The sequence below is a fragment of the Schistocerca nitens genome, chromosome 6, assembly GCF_023898315.1.
Source record: "Schistocerca nitens isolate TAMUIC-IGC-003100 chromosome 6, iqSchNite1.1, whole genome shotgun sequence".
In the NCBI taxonomy this organism is placed as follows: domain Eukaryota; kingdom Metazoa; phylum Arthropoda; class Insecta; order Orthoptera; family Acrididae; genus Schistocerca; species Schistocerca nitens.
The window spans coordinates 62,877,963-62,889,055 of NC_064619.1; positions in this window are offsets into that span (position 1 = coordinate 62,877,963).

Below are 11,093 nucleotides of genomic sequence, written 5' to 3' on the forward strand. Positions count from 1 at the left end.
TTCTCAACAACTGTGTAGTACTTTCAAAACATAATGAGCATGAAAGATATTTAAAATTAATCCGCATTTGTTTGACTAAATTACCTACCAGACTACTCCACACAGTTTTGGCAGGACGTTGTAAGGATGGATTGGAAGCTTTCCCAACTCTTTTGCAAGAACTTGAATTGTCAATAACGATCACATACAAGGTATTGGGAAAATTACCGCCCGCGGCGTAACCAAAAACGCAGATGGAATTAGCGTGAACAGTATCATCAGACACGTAACGAAGACAGGCTTGATGTGATTCATCAGCCCAACAATGCGGATTAAAGACAATCGAAAAATGATTCTGACCATCGGGATTATCAGAATATGGACAGAGATCGCTGATCGCGTGAACAGAGGCGTTGTGGCAGTGATGACAGTTTCAGACGTAATAATAATGCCAGAATAAATCGAAACTGGCGTGATCGTTCAAATTGTGATTCCAAACGTCGAGTCCAGGTTGAAGAAATCAGGGCATCGAGCCCATGGGACAAAAATACTACTAACAGTTACGTAAGACGAAATTATTATCAAAACTGGCGTCATTGGAGAAAGCCAAATTCGGAGCATGGTGCAACTGTAGAAATCAGACTTCCCAACGCACGCAACAAATCCAGGTAAAACGAACCGACACAACAATGACTAGCAACCACTCATGCAAACATTAACCCTTAACTCGGTAGGTGACTTTTCTATATTGTATACCACGAGCTAAGGTCTCTAAGACTCCTACGTTTAAACCGATATTTAAGGCCAAAATCAATTTAAATTTTTAATTTGTGCTACATAACATTTATTTTTAGAATTATTTAAGTGTTGTTTAAATGGTTCTAGTTTATTTTAATTCACTAAACAAAGCCTGCAGCATTTTACTATTAATCACACTAAAATACATAATTTTCTGTGGTTCTTTTAAGTAGTATACAAAAATAGACTGTTAGAGTACTGAATATTACATTCTGAAAAATTATACAATCTCTGTACCAAATAAATCTCCAAATAAAACCAAATTTCATTGTTTAAATTTTCGCATAAAAACTCCACCCGATAGGCACAAAGGGAAAGTGTGTCAAATTGACATTCATTGCTGGCAAGTACGGTTTTATAGCCACTATGAACACATGTCATTTTAACAGGCACTTTAAATATTTCATTGAAGAAACAGACAGATCCCCATCAAAACTCTCCTGAAGATCTTCCTCTGAATAATACTCTTATTCGATATCAGAACTGTGACCACTGGCGTATGTAAAATCGTCCAGTTTTTCGTTTATTTCCTGATCTATATCAGTGACACCTACCTCCATAGACCGACTAAAAATTTCAGTAAAAATTTCCATTCGAAACGTTTCACTTTTTGCTGTGTTTGATTATGGTGGCGAATTTTCTGACCGTTCCTCTCTTGTCAATACAAACAATATTGGGTGTAGAGTTTCTATGTGAATTCAAAGCGATATTAAATTTTTGCGACGCAGACGTAATGTTACAAGTACACACATTAAGAGAAGTTTGACATCACCTCGCTTCCGAGAGTTCCGGAACCTGTACGGGAAATTGGAATAGAGATCAACATAACATCATTTGCGCCCTTTTTGTTGTTCGTGAAGACCACACACTGAATCTTGTACCACCATACAGTGAGACCGCCAGAGTTGGAGGTCGAGATTGCTGTACACACCAGTACCTCTAATACCCAGTAGCACGCCCTCTTGCATTGATGAATGCCTGTACTATCCACAAGTTCATCAAGGCGCTGTTGGTCCAAATAGTCCCACTCCTCAACGGCGATTCGGCTTAGATCCCTCAGACTAGTTGGTGGGTCACGTCGTCCATAAACAGTCATTTTCAATCTATTCCACGAATGTTCGATAAGGTTCATGTCTGGAGAACATGCTGGCCGCTATAGTCGAGCGATGTCGTTATCCTGAAGGAAGTCTTTCACAAGTTGTGCACGATGTGGGCGCGAATTGTCGTCCATGAAGACGAATGCCTGGACAATATACTGCCGATGTGGTAGCACTATCGATCGGAGGATGGCATTCACCTGTCGTACAGCCGTTACAACGCCTTCCATGACCACCAGCGGCGTACGTCTGTTCCACATAATGCCACCCCAAAACAGCAGGGAACCTCCACCTTGCTGCACACGCTGGACAGTGTGTCTAAGGCGTTCAGCCTAACCAGGTTACCTCCAATCAAATCTCCGACGATTATGGCTGAAGGCATATGCGACACTCATCTGTGAAGATAACTTTATCCCAATCCTGAGCGGCCCATTCGGCATGTTGTTGGGCTCATCTGTACCCCACTGCCTGGTTTCATTGTTGCAAAGATGGACCTCGCAATCGACGTTTGGAGTGAAGTTGTGCATCGTGCAGCCTATTCCGCACAGTTTGAGTAGTAACATGATGTCCTGTGGCAGCATGTAAAGCATTATTCAACATGGTGGCGTTGCTGTCAGGGTTCCTCCGAGCCATAATCCGTAGGTAGTGTTCATCCACTGCTGTAGTAGCCGTTGGGCAGCCTGAGCGAGGCATGTCATCGTCAGTTCCTGTCTCTCTGTATTTCCTCCATGCCCGAGCAACATCGCTTTGGCTCACTCCGAAACGTCTGGACACCTCCTTGTTGAGAGACCTTCCTGGCACAAAGTAACAATCCGGAAGCGATCGAACCACGGTATTGATCGTCTAGGCATGGTTAAACTACAGACAAGAGCCGTTTACCCCCGCCGCCGGGGTGGCCGAGCGGTTCTACGCGCTACAGTCTGGAACCGCGCGACCGCTACGGTTGCTGTTTCGAATCCTTCTTCGCGCATGGATGTGTGTGATGTCCTTAGGTTAGTTAGGTTTAAGTAGTTCTAAGTTCTAAGGGACTGATGACCTCAGAAGTTAAGTCCCATAGTGCTCAGAGCCAATTGAACCATTTCGTTTACCTCCTTCCTGGTGGAATGACTGGAACTGATCAGCTGTCGGGCCCCCTCCGTCTAATAGGCGCTGCTTATGCATGGTTTTTTACATCATTGGGCGGGTTTAGTGCCATCTCTGAACAGTCAAAAGACTGTGTGTGTGATACAATGTCCACAGTCGGCATCTACCTTCAGTAGGTCCTGGAACTGGGGTGATGTAAAACTTTTTTTGATATGTTTATATCACGTGCCAGCTACAGTTAAATTTCAAGGATGGTTAACATAGGCAAATAAAGATGTGAATTGTTTTCTCTTTCTTTTTGCACTCGAAGCACAAAACTCACTGAATTTGTCTGACGATTGCATAATGATATACCAACATTTCGTTGTGAAGCTGAACTATGTATTAGCACAGAACAGTTAATTAAAAAGAAAGTACACACAGGTGAAACAGGTACACATGAATTATTCGAAATTTTAAAATCTCATTCTGAATTTTTTTCGCACAGGACAGGAACTATACAAATTTTCTTTATGAATTCAAAGTTAAGGGACATTATAGATGTTTTGTACTACATTACGTTATTACGTTGGCATATAGAGAGAAGGTCAAACAGGAGATACAACCGAAGCTACATCAGAGAATGATCGAGCATGCTGTGATTTCATACAACAGCCCATTACACGTTGTTAAAAAGAGGGATGATTATATTAGACTCGTTCTCGATTTCAGACACATCAGCTCTATAATACATCCAGAAACAGATCAGTCACAAACACTCCATGTATTACTACAGAAATTTCATGGTGTAAGATAGTGTCGTCACTAGATTTACGAGCTATATTTTGCCTAAACTAATTAAATCCTGAATGTAGGAAATATACAGCCTTTCTATGGTTTCGAAAATGTTACAAATTTCGAAAATTAACATTTGGTCTCAATGTTGCATAAACTGCATGCATCCGAGGTCTGAGTTCTGTCTACCAAATTATTTGAAAGACAAGACCACCGCTGATGTTGATGACATTTTTGTCGTTGAAAATTCGTGGAAAGAACACAAGCAAGTACTGAGAGAACTACTCAGACATTTCATGAACATGGCCTTACAGTCAATGTAGAAAAATCAGAATATGGTAAAGCACAGATTAAATTTCTTGGCCACATTGTCTCTACGAAAGCAATATTAACATATCCAGAGAAACTGAAAGCAATTCAAGAAATGCCAGTACCTACAGACAAACGACTACTTAAAAGATTCTTGAGCCTTCTGAATTTTTATTGACGTTTCATCAGCTTACAGATCGTCTCTACACCTAGACTATGTCAACTTACAGGTAAGAATACTGTTTGGGACTTGGATGCTGTTGCCCAGACCGAATTTGATGATCCGAAAACTGCACTTCTTATTGCACCCATATTATCACATCTTGATTTATTCTTGATTTTTGCCTTGCGACAGATAGTTTAAAATCCAGTCTTGATGTGCACTTGTTTCAAGAAGTTGTAGAAAATGGAATTCTTACACAGAGATTTGTAGCTTTAGCCAGCTGAGTCCTAACCAAAGCTGAACGTAACTATCCTGTCACCGAGATCTAAATATTTGCAGTAGTCAGGGCATTCGACAAATTTCTTTACTTCTACAAGGGAAACACACTAAGGTATATTGCGAACATTGGGCAATTCAGTTTCTTATGACAGCCAAATTAAATCGTGATCGATTAAGACTTGCTCCTCCAGGGATTCATTTTACTTGTGATTTTCATTCTGGGCTTAGAAAAAATTACTTCTGATGCTCTTTCAAGTGCTCTTGTTGGTTTAGCCTTGGGTAACGAGGAGCATTGCAAAGAAAGTAATTTTGGTTTGTTATAAACGTAAAATGTAGCCTTTGGAAACTTCATTTCATTTTCATTAGATAATATTGCTCATGAACAGGAGAAAGATCAAATATGGAAGGACATAAAGGAGAATTGCGGAAACAAATTAATAACTGCTGTAAGCAAATTTACTTTGTACGTAGCAACATTTTATTCAAATGTAAATGTCCCGACAGTCCTATTTTGGTTTTGTGCATCCCAGACGATCTCGTCAATAAACTCTTGTGATACACACATCTCAGTTAACCACATTTTGGTGCCTAGAAATGTTATCAGGTATTACGGGATACACACGGAAGAGCCAAAGAAACTGGTACTCCTGTCTAATATCGTGTAGGACCCCCGCGAGCACCGAGAACTGCCGCAACACTACGTGGCATGGACTCGACTAATGCCTAAAGTAGTGCTCGAGGGAAGTGACACCATGAATCCTGCAGGGCTGTAAGTAAATCCGCGTGAGTACGAGGAGAAGATCCATTCTGAATAGCACGTTGTAAGACATCCCAGATATGCTAAATAAAGTTAATGTCTGGGGAGTTCGGTAGCCAGAGGAAGTGTTTAGACTTATAATAATGTTCCTGGAACCACTCTGTAGCTGTTCTGGACGTGTAGGTTGTTGCTTTGTTGTGCTAGAATTGCTCAAGTCCGTCGGAATGCACAATGGAGACGAAAGGATGCAGGTGATTAGACAGGATTCTTTCGTACACGCCACCTGTCAGAATCGTATCTAGATGGGTCACGGGTTCCATATCACTCCAATAGCCCACGTCCCACACCATTACAGAGCCTCCACCAGCTTGAACAGTCTCCTGATGACACACAGGGTCCATAGATTCATGATATTGTCTCCATGGACGACATGTCCATCCGCTCGATACAATCTGAAACGAGACTCGTCCGACCAGGCGACATGTTTCCAGTGACCAACAGTCCAATGTAGGTGTTAATGGGCCCAGGCGAGGCGTAAAGCTTTGTGTCGTGCAGTCATCAATGGTACACGAATGGGCCTTCGGCTCCGAAAGCCCATATCGATTATGTTTCGTTGAACGGTTCGCACGCTGACACTTGGTGATGCCACTGCATTGAAATCTGCAGCAATTTTCGAAAAGGTTTCACTTCTGTCACGTTGAACGAGTCTCTTCAGTCGTCGTTGGTCCTGTTCTTCCAGGATCTTTTTCTGGTCGCATGATGTCATAGATTTGATGTTTCACCGGATTCCTGATATTCACGGTACACTCGTGAAATGGTCGTACGGTAAATACCCACTTCATCGCTACCTCGGAGATGCTGTGTGCCATCACCCGTGTGCAGACTATAATACCACGTTCAAACTTTGTTAAATGTTTTTCGATTACCATTGAAGCAGTAGTAACCGTTGTAACAACCGCGCCAGACACTTGTCTTATATAGACGTTGCCGACCGCAGCGCCTTATTCCGCCTGTTTGCATATCTCTTTATTTGAATACGCATATGTACACCAGTTTCGTTAGCGCTTCAGTGTTACTTCAACAATATGGAAAAGGAATTTGTGCAGTCTTCGCAGAATGAAAACCACCTACTCTTTGTTACAGGGCTATTACAAATGATTGAAGCGATTTCATAAATTCGCTGTAGCTGCATTCATTGACGTATGGTCACGACACACTACAGATACGTAGAAAAACTCATAGGGTTTTGTTCGGCTGAAGCCGCACTTCAGGTTTCTGCCGCCAGAGCGCTCGAGAGCGCAGTGAGACAAAATGGCGACAGGAGCTGAGAAAGCGTATGTCGTGCTTGAAATGCACTCACATCAGTCAGTCATAACAGTGCAACGACACTTCAGGACGAAGTTCAACAAAGATCCACCAACTGCTAACTCCATTCGTCGATGGTATGCGCAGTTTAAAGCTTCTGGATGCCTCTGTAAGGGGAAATCAACGGGTCAGCCGGCCGTGAGCGAAGAAACGGTTGAACGCGTGCGGGCAAATTTCACGCGTAGCCCGCAGAAGTCGACGAATAAAGCAAGCAGGGAGCTAAACGTACCACAGGATGGTGCTCCACTGCACTTCCATCATGATGTTCGGCATTTCTTAAACAGGAGATTGGAAAAACGATGGATCGGTCGTGGTGGAGATCATGATTAGCAATTCATATCATGGCCTCCACGCTTTCCCGACTTAACCCCATGCAATTTATTTCTGTGGGGTTATGTGAAAGATTGTGTTTAAGCCTCCTCTACCAAGAAACGTGCCAGAACTGCGAGCTCGCATCAACGATGCATTCGAACTCATTGATAGGGACATGCTGCGCCGAGTGTGGGAGGAACTTGATTATCGGCTTGATGTCTGCCGAATCACTAAAGGGGCACATATCGAACATTTGTGAATGCCTAAAAAAACTTTTTGAGTTTTTGTATGTGTGTGCAAAGCATTGTGAAAATATCTCAAATAATAAAGTTATTGTAGAGCTGTGAAATCGCTTCAATCATTTGTAATAACCCTGTATCAATAGGACACCACTATTTCCTGTCAGTCCCAGAAACTAACAGTATTAGCTGCTGTTGACATTTTCGGTTGAGTTACGGGATCTAAACGGTCATTCATTTGTTTTTGTAGCTGTTGACCTTACCTCTAAGTATTTCCTGAAAGAAGTGGGGAATGTTGACGAAGTAATTTCTGGTAATGGATCACAATTTCGTTCCAATACATGGCTAAAAACTTTGCGACGTAGAAAAATTAAACTAGTATTTATATCACATTTAATGCCATCCTGTAACACTTCTGAACGCATTATGAAAGTAAACAATGCAGATTGTATTGTCATCAACACAGAAACTGGAATTTGCACATGTTGGATGATCAAACAGTAGTTAATGAACTAACAAATGAGTCTACAACTTTGCCACCATTCCTTGTACTGAAACACAAACCACCGTCAGATCGTATGAAGCAATTAGTAGCCTTCGCTTCACAGGGACGTTTAGGACACCATTAAATAATCAGTTTGGCATTGGGGAACATCAAGAAAGCCGCAGCGAAAAGGAAGAAGCTACAGAACCCACGAGTGAAGGTCAAGAACTTAAAGGTAGGTCAGAAGTGTTGCTTAAATCGCATCGTTTATCTCATAAAGGAAAGTCTTCGAAGAAAAGTTTTTCTTGGTGTAAGAAGATCCTTTTCGTGTAGCCGAATCACACATGCAAATACTGTGGCACTCGAAACCATCCGCACACGTAAATCACGATGACTTCATCGTGTATCAAACATTAAAGTATGCTAAGAATAATATCCTAGGGGCTTTAATGTTCTTTGATAAACATATGCAGTAGCGAGCGTAGGTGCCCCAGCTGTTGCAGTGAACTTCCTTACCTTAGCTTTCAGCATTGTTTCATACCCCAACTAATTTGAATATCTTTTATTGTATCTTTTAATGTCAATCTCTCCCCTCCCCCCCACCACCCTCCCATGAACCATGGACCTTGCCGCTGGTGGGGTGGCTTGCGTGCCTCAACGTGACAGATAGCCGTACCGTAGATGCAACCGCAATGGAGGGGTACCTGTTGAGAGGCCAGACAAACGTGTGGTTCCTGAAGAGGGGCAGCAGCCTTTTCAGTAGTTTCAGGGGCCACATTCTGGATAATTGACTAATCTGGCATTGTAACACTAACCAAAACGGCCTTGCTGTGCTGGTACCGCGAACGGCTGAAAGCAAGGAGAAACTACAGCCACAATTTTTCCCGAGGGCTTGCCGCTTTACTGTATAGTTACATGATGATGGCGTCCTCTTGGGTAAAATATTCCGGAGGTAAAGTAGTCCCCCATTCGGATCTCCGGGCGGGGACTACTCAGGAGGACGTAGTTATCAGGAGGAAAAAAATGGCGTTCTACGGGTCGGACAGTGGAATGTTAGATCCCTTAATCGGGCAGGTAGGTTAGAAAATTTAAAAAGGGAAATGGATAGGTTAAAGTTAGATATAGTGGGAATTTGTGAAGTTCGGTGCCAGGAGGAACAAGACTGGTCAGGAGAATACAGGGTTATAAATACAAAATCAAATGGGGGTAATGCAGGAGTAGGTTTAATAATGAATAAAAAAATAGGAATGCGGGTAAGCTACCACAAACAGCTTAGAGAACGCATCATTGTGGCCAAGATAGATATGAAGGCCACGCCTAACACAGTAGTACACGTTTATATGCCGACTAGCTCCGCAGATGACGAAGAGATTGATGAAATGTATGATGAGATAAAAGAAATTATTCAGATAGTGAAGGTGGACGAAAATTTAATAGTCATGGGTGACTGGAATTCGATAGCAGGGAAAGGAAGAGAAGGAAACGTGGTAGTTGAATATGGAATGGGGAATGAAAGAGGCGGCCGCCTGGTGAATTTTGCACAGAGCATAACTTAATCATAGCTAACACTTGCTTCAAGAACCATAAAAGGAGGTTTTCTACATGGATGAATCCTAGAAATACTGACAGGTTTCAGATATCTATCTAGATTTGCATCTACATCCATACTCCGCAAGCCACCTGACGGTGTGTTTCGGGGGGTACCTTGAGTACTTCTTTCGGTTCTCCCTTCTATTCCAGTCTCGTATTGTTCGTGGAAAGAAGGATTGTCGGTATGCCTCTGTGTGGGTTCTAATCTCTCTGATTTTATCCTCATGGTCTCTTCGCGAGATATACGTAGGAGGGAGCAATATACTGCTTGACTCCTCAGTGAAGGTATGTTCTCGAAACTTCAACAAAAGCCCGTACCGAGCTACTGAGCGTCTCTCCTGCAGAGTCTACCACTGGAGTTTATCTATCATCTCCGTAACGCTTTCGCGATTACTAAATGATCCTGTATCGAAACGCGCTGCTCTCCGTTGGATCTTCTCTATGTCTTCTATCAATCCTATCTGGTACGGATCCCACACTGGTGATCAGTATTAAAGCAGTGGGCGAACAAGTGAACTGTGACCTACTTCCTTTGTTTTCGGTTTGCATTTCCTTAGGATTCTTCCAATGAATCTCAGTCTGGCATCCGCTTTACCTACGATCAACTTTATATGATCATTCCATTTTAAATCGCTCCTAATGCGTACTCCCAGATAATTTATGGAATTAACTGCTTTCAGCTGCTGACCTGCTATATTGTAGCTAAATGATAAGGGATCTTTCTTTCTATGTATTCGCAGCACATTACACTTGTCTGCATTGGGATTCAATTGCCATTCCCTGCAAAATGCGTCAATTCGCTGCAGATCCTCCTGCATTTCAGTACCATTTTCCATTGTTACAACCTCTCGATATATCACAGCATCATCCACAAAAGGGGACTGATGACCATAGATGTTAAGTCCCATAGTGCTCAGAGGCATCCACAAAAAGCCTCAGTGAACTTCCGATGTTATCCACAAGGTCATTTATGTGTATTTTGAATAGCAACGGTCCTACGACACTCCCCTGCGGCACACCTGAAATCACTCTTACTTCGGAAGACTTCTCTCCATTGAGAATGACATGCTGCGTTCTGTTATCTAGGAACTCTTCAATCCAATCACACAATTGGTCTGATATTCCATATCCTCTTACTTTGTTCATTAAGCAACTGTGGGGAACAGTATCGAACGCCTTGCGGAAGTCAAGAAACACGGCCTCTACCTGGGAACCCGTGTCTATGGCCCTCTGAGTCTCGTGGACGAATAGCGCGAGCTGGGTTTCACACGATCGTCCTTTTCGAAACCCATGCTCGTTCCTACAGAGTAGATTTCTAGTCTCCAGAAAAGTTAAAATGGTTCAAATGGCTCTGAGCACTATGGGACTTAACATCTAAGGTCATCAGTCCCCTAGAACTTAGAACTACTTAAACCTAACTAACCTAAGGATATCACACACATCCATGCCCGAGGCAGGATTCGAACCTGCGACCGTTGCAGTCGCGCGGTTCCAGATTGAAGCACCTAGAACCACTCGGCCACACCGGCCGGCTCCAGAAAAGTCATTATACTCTAACATAATATGTGTTCCAACTGATCGACATTAGAGATATAGGTCTATAGTTTTGCACATCTGTTCGACGTCCCTTCTTGACAACGGGGATGACCTGTGCCCTTTTCCAAAACAATGGTTCAAATGGCTCTGAGCACAATGGGACTCAACTGCTGAGGTCATTAGTCCCCTAGAACTTAGAACTAGTTAAACCTAACTAACCTAAGGACATCACAAACATCCATGCCCGAGGCAGGATTCGAACCTGCGACCGTAGCTGTCTTGCGGTTCCAGACTGCACCGCCTTTAACCGAACGGCCACTTCGGCCGG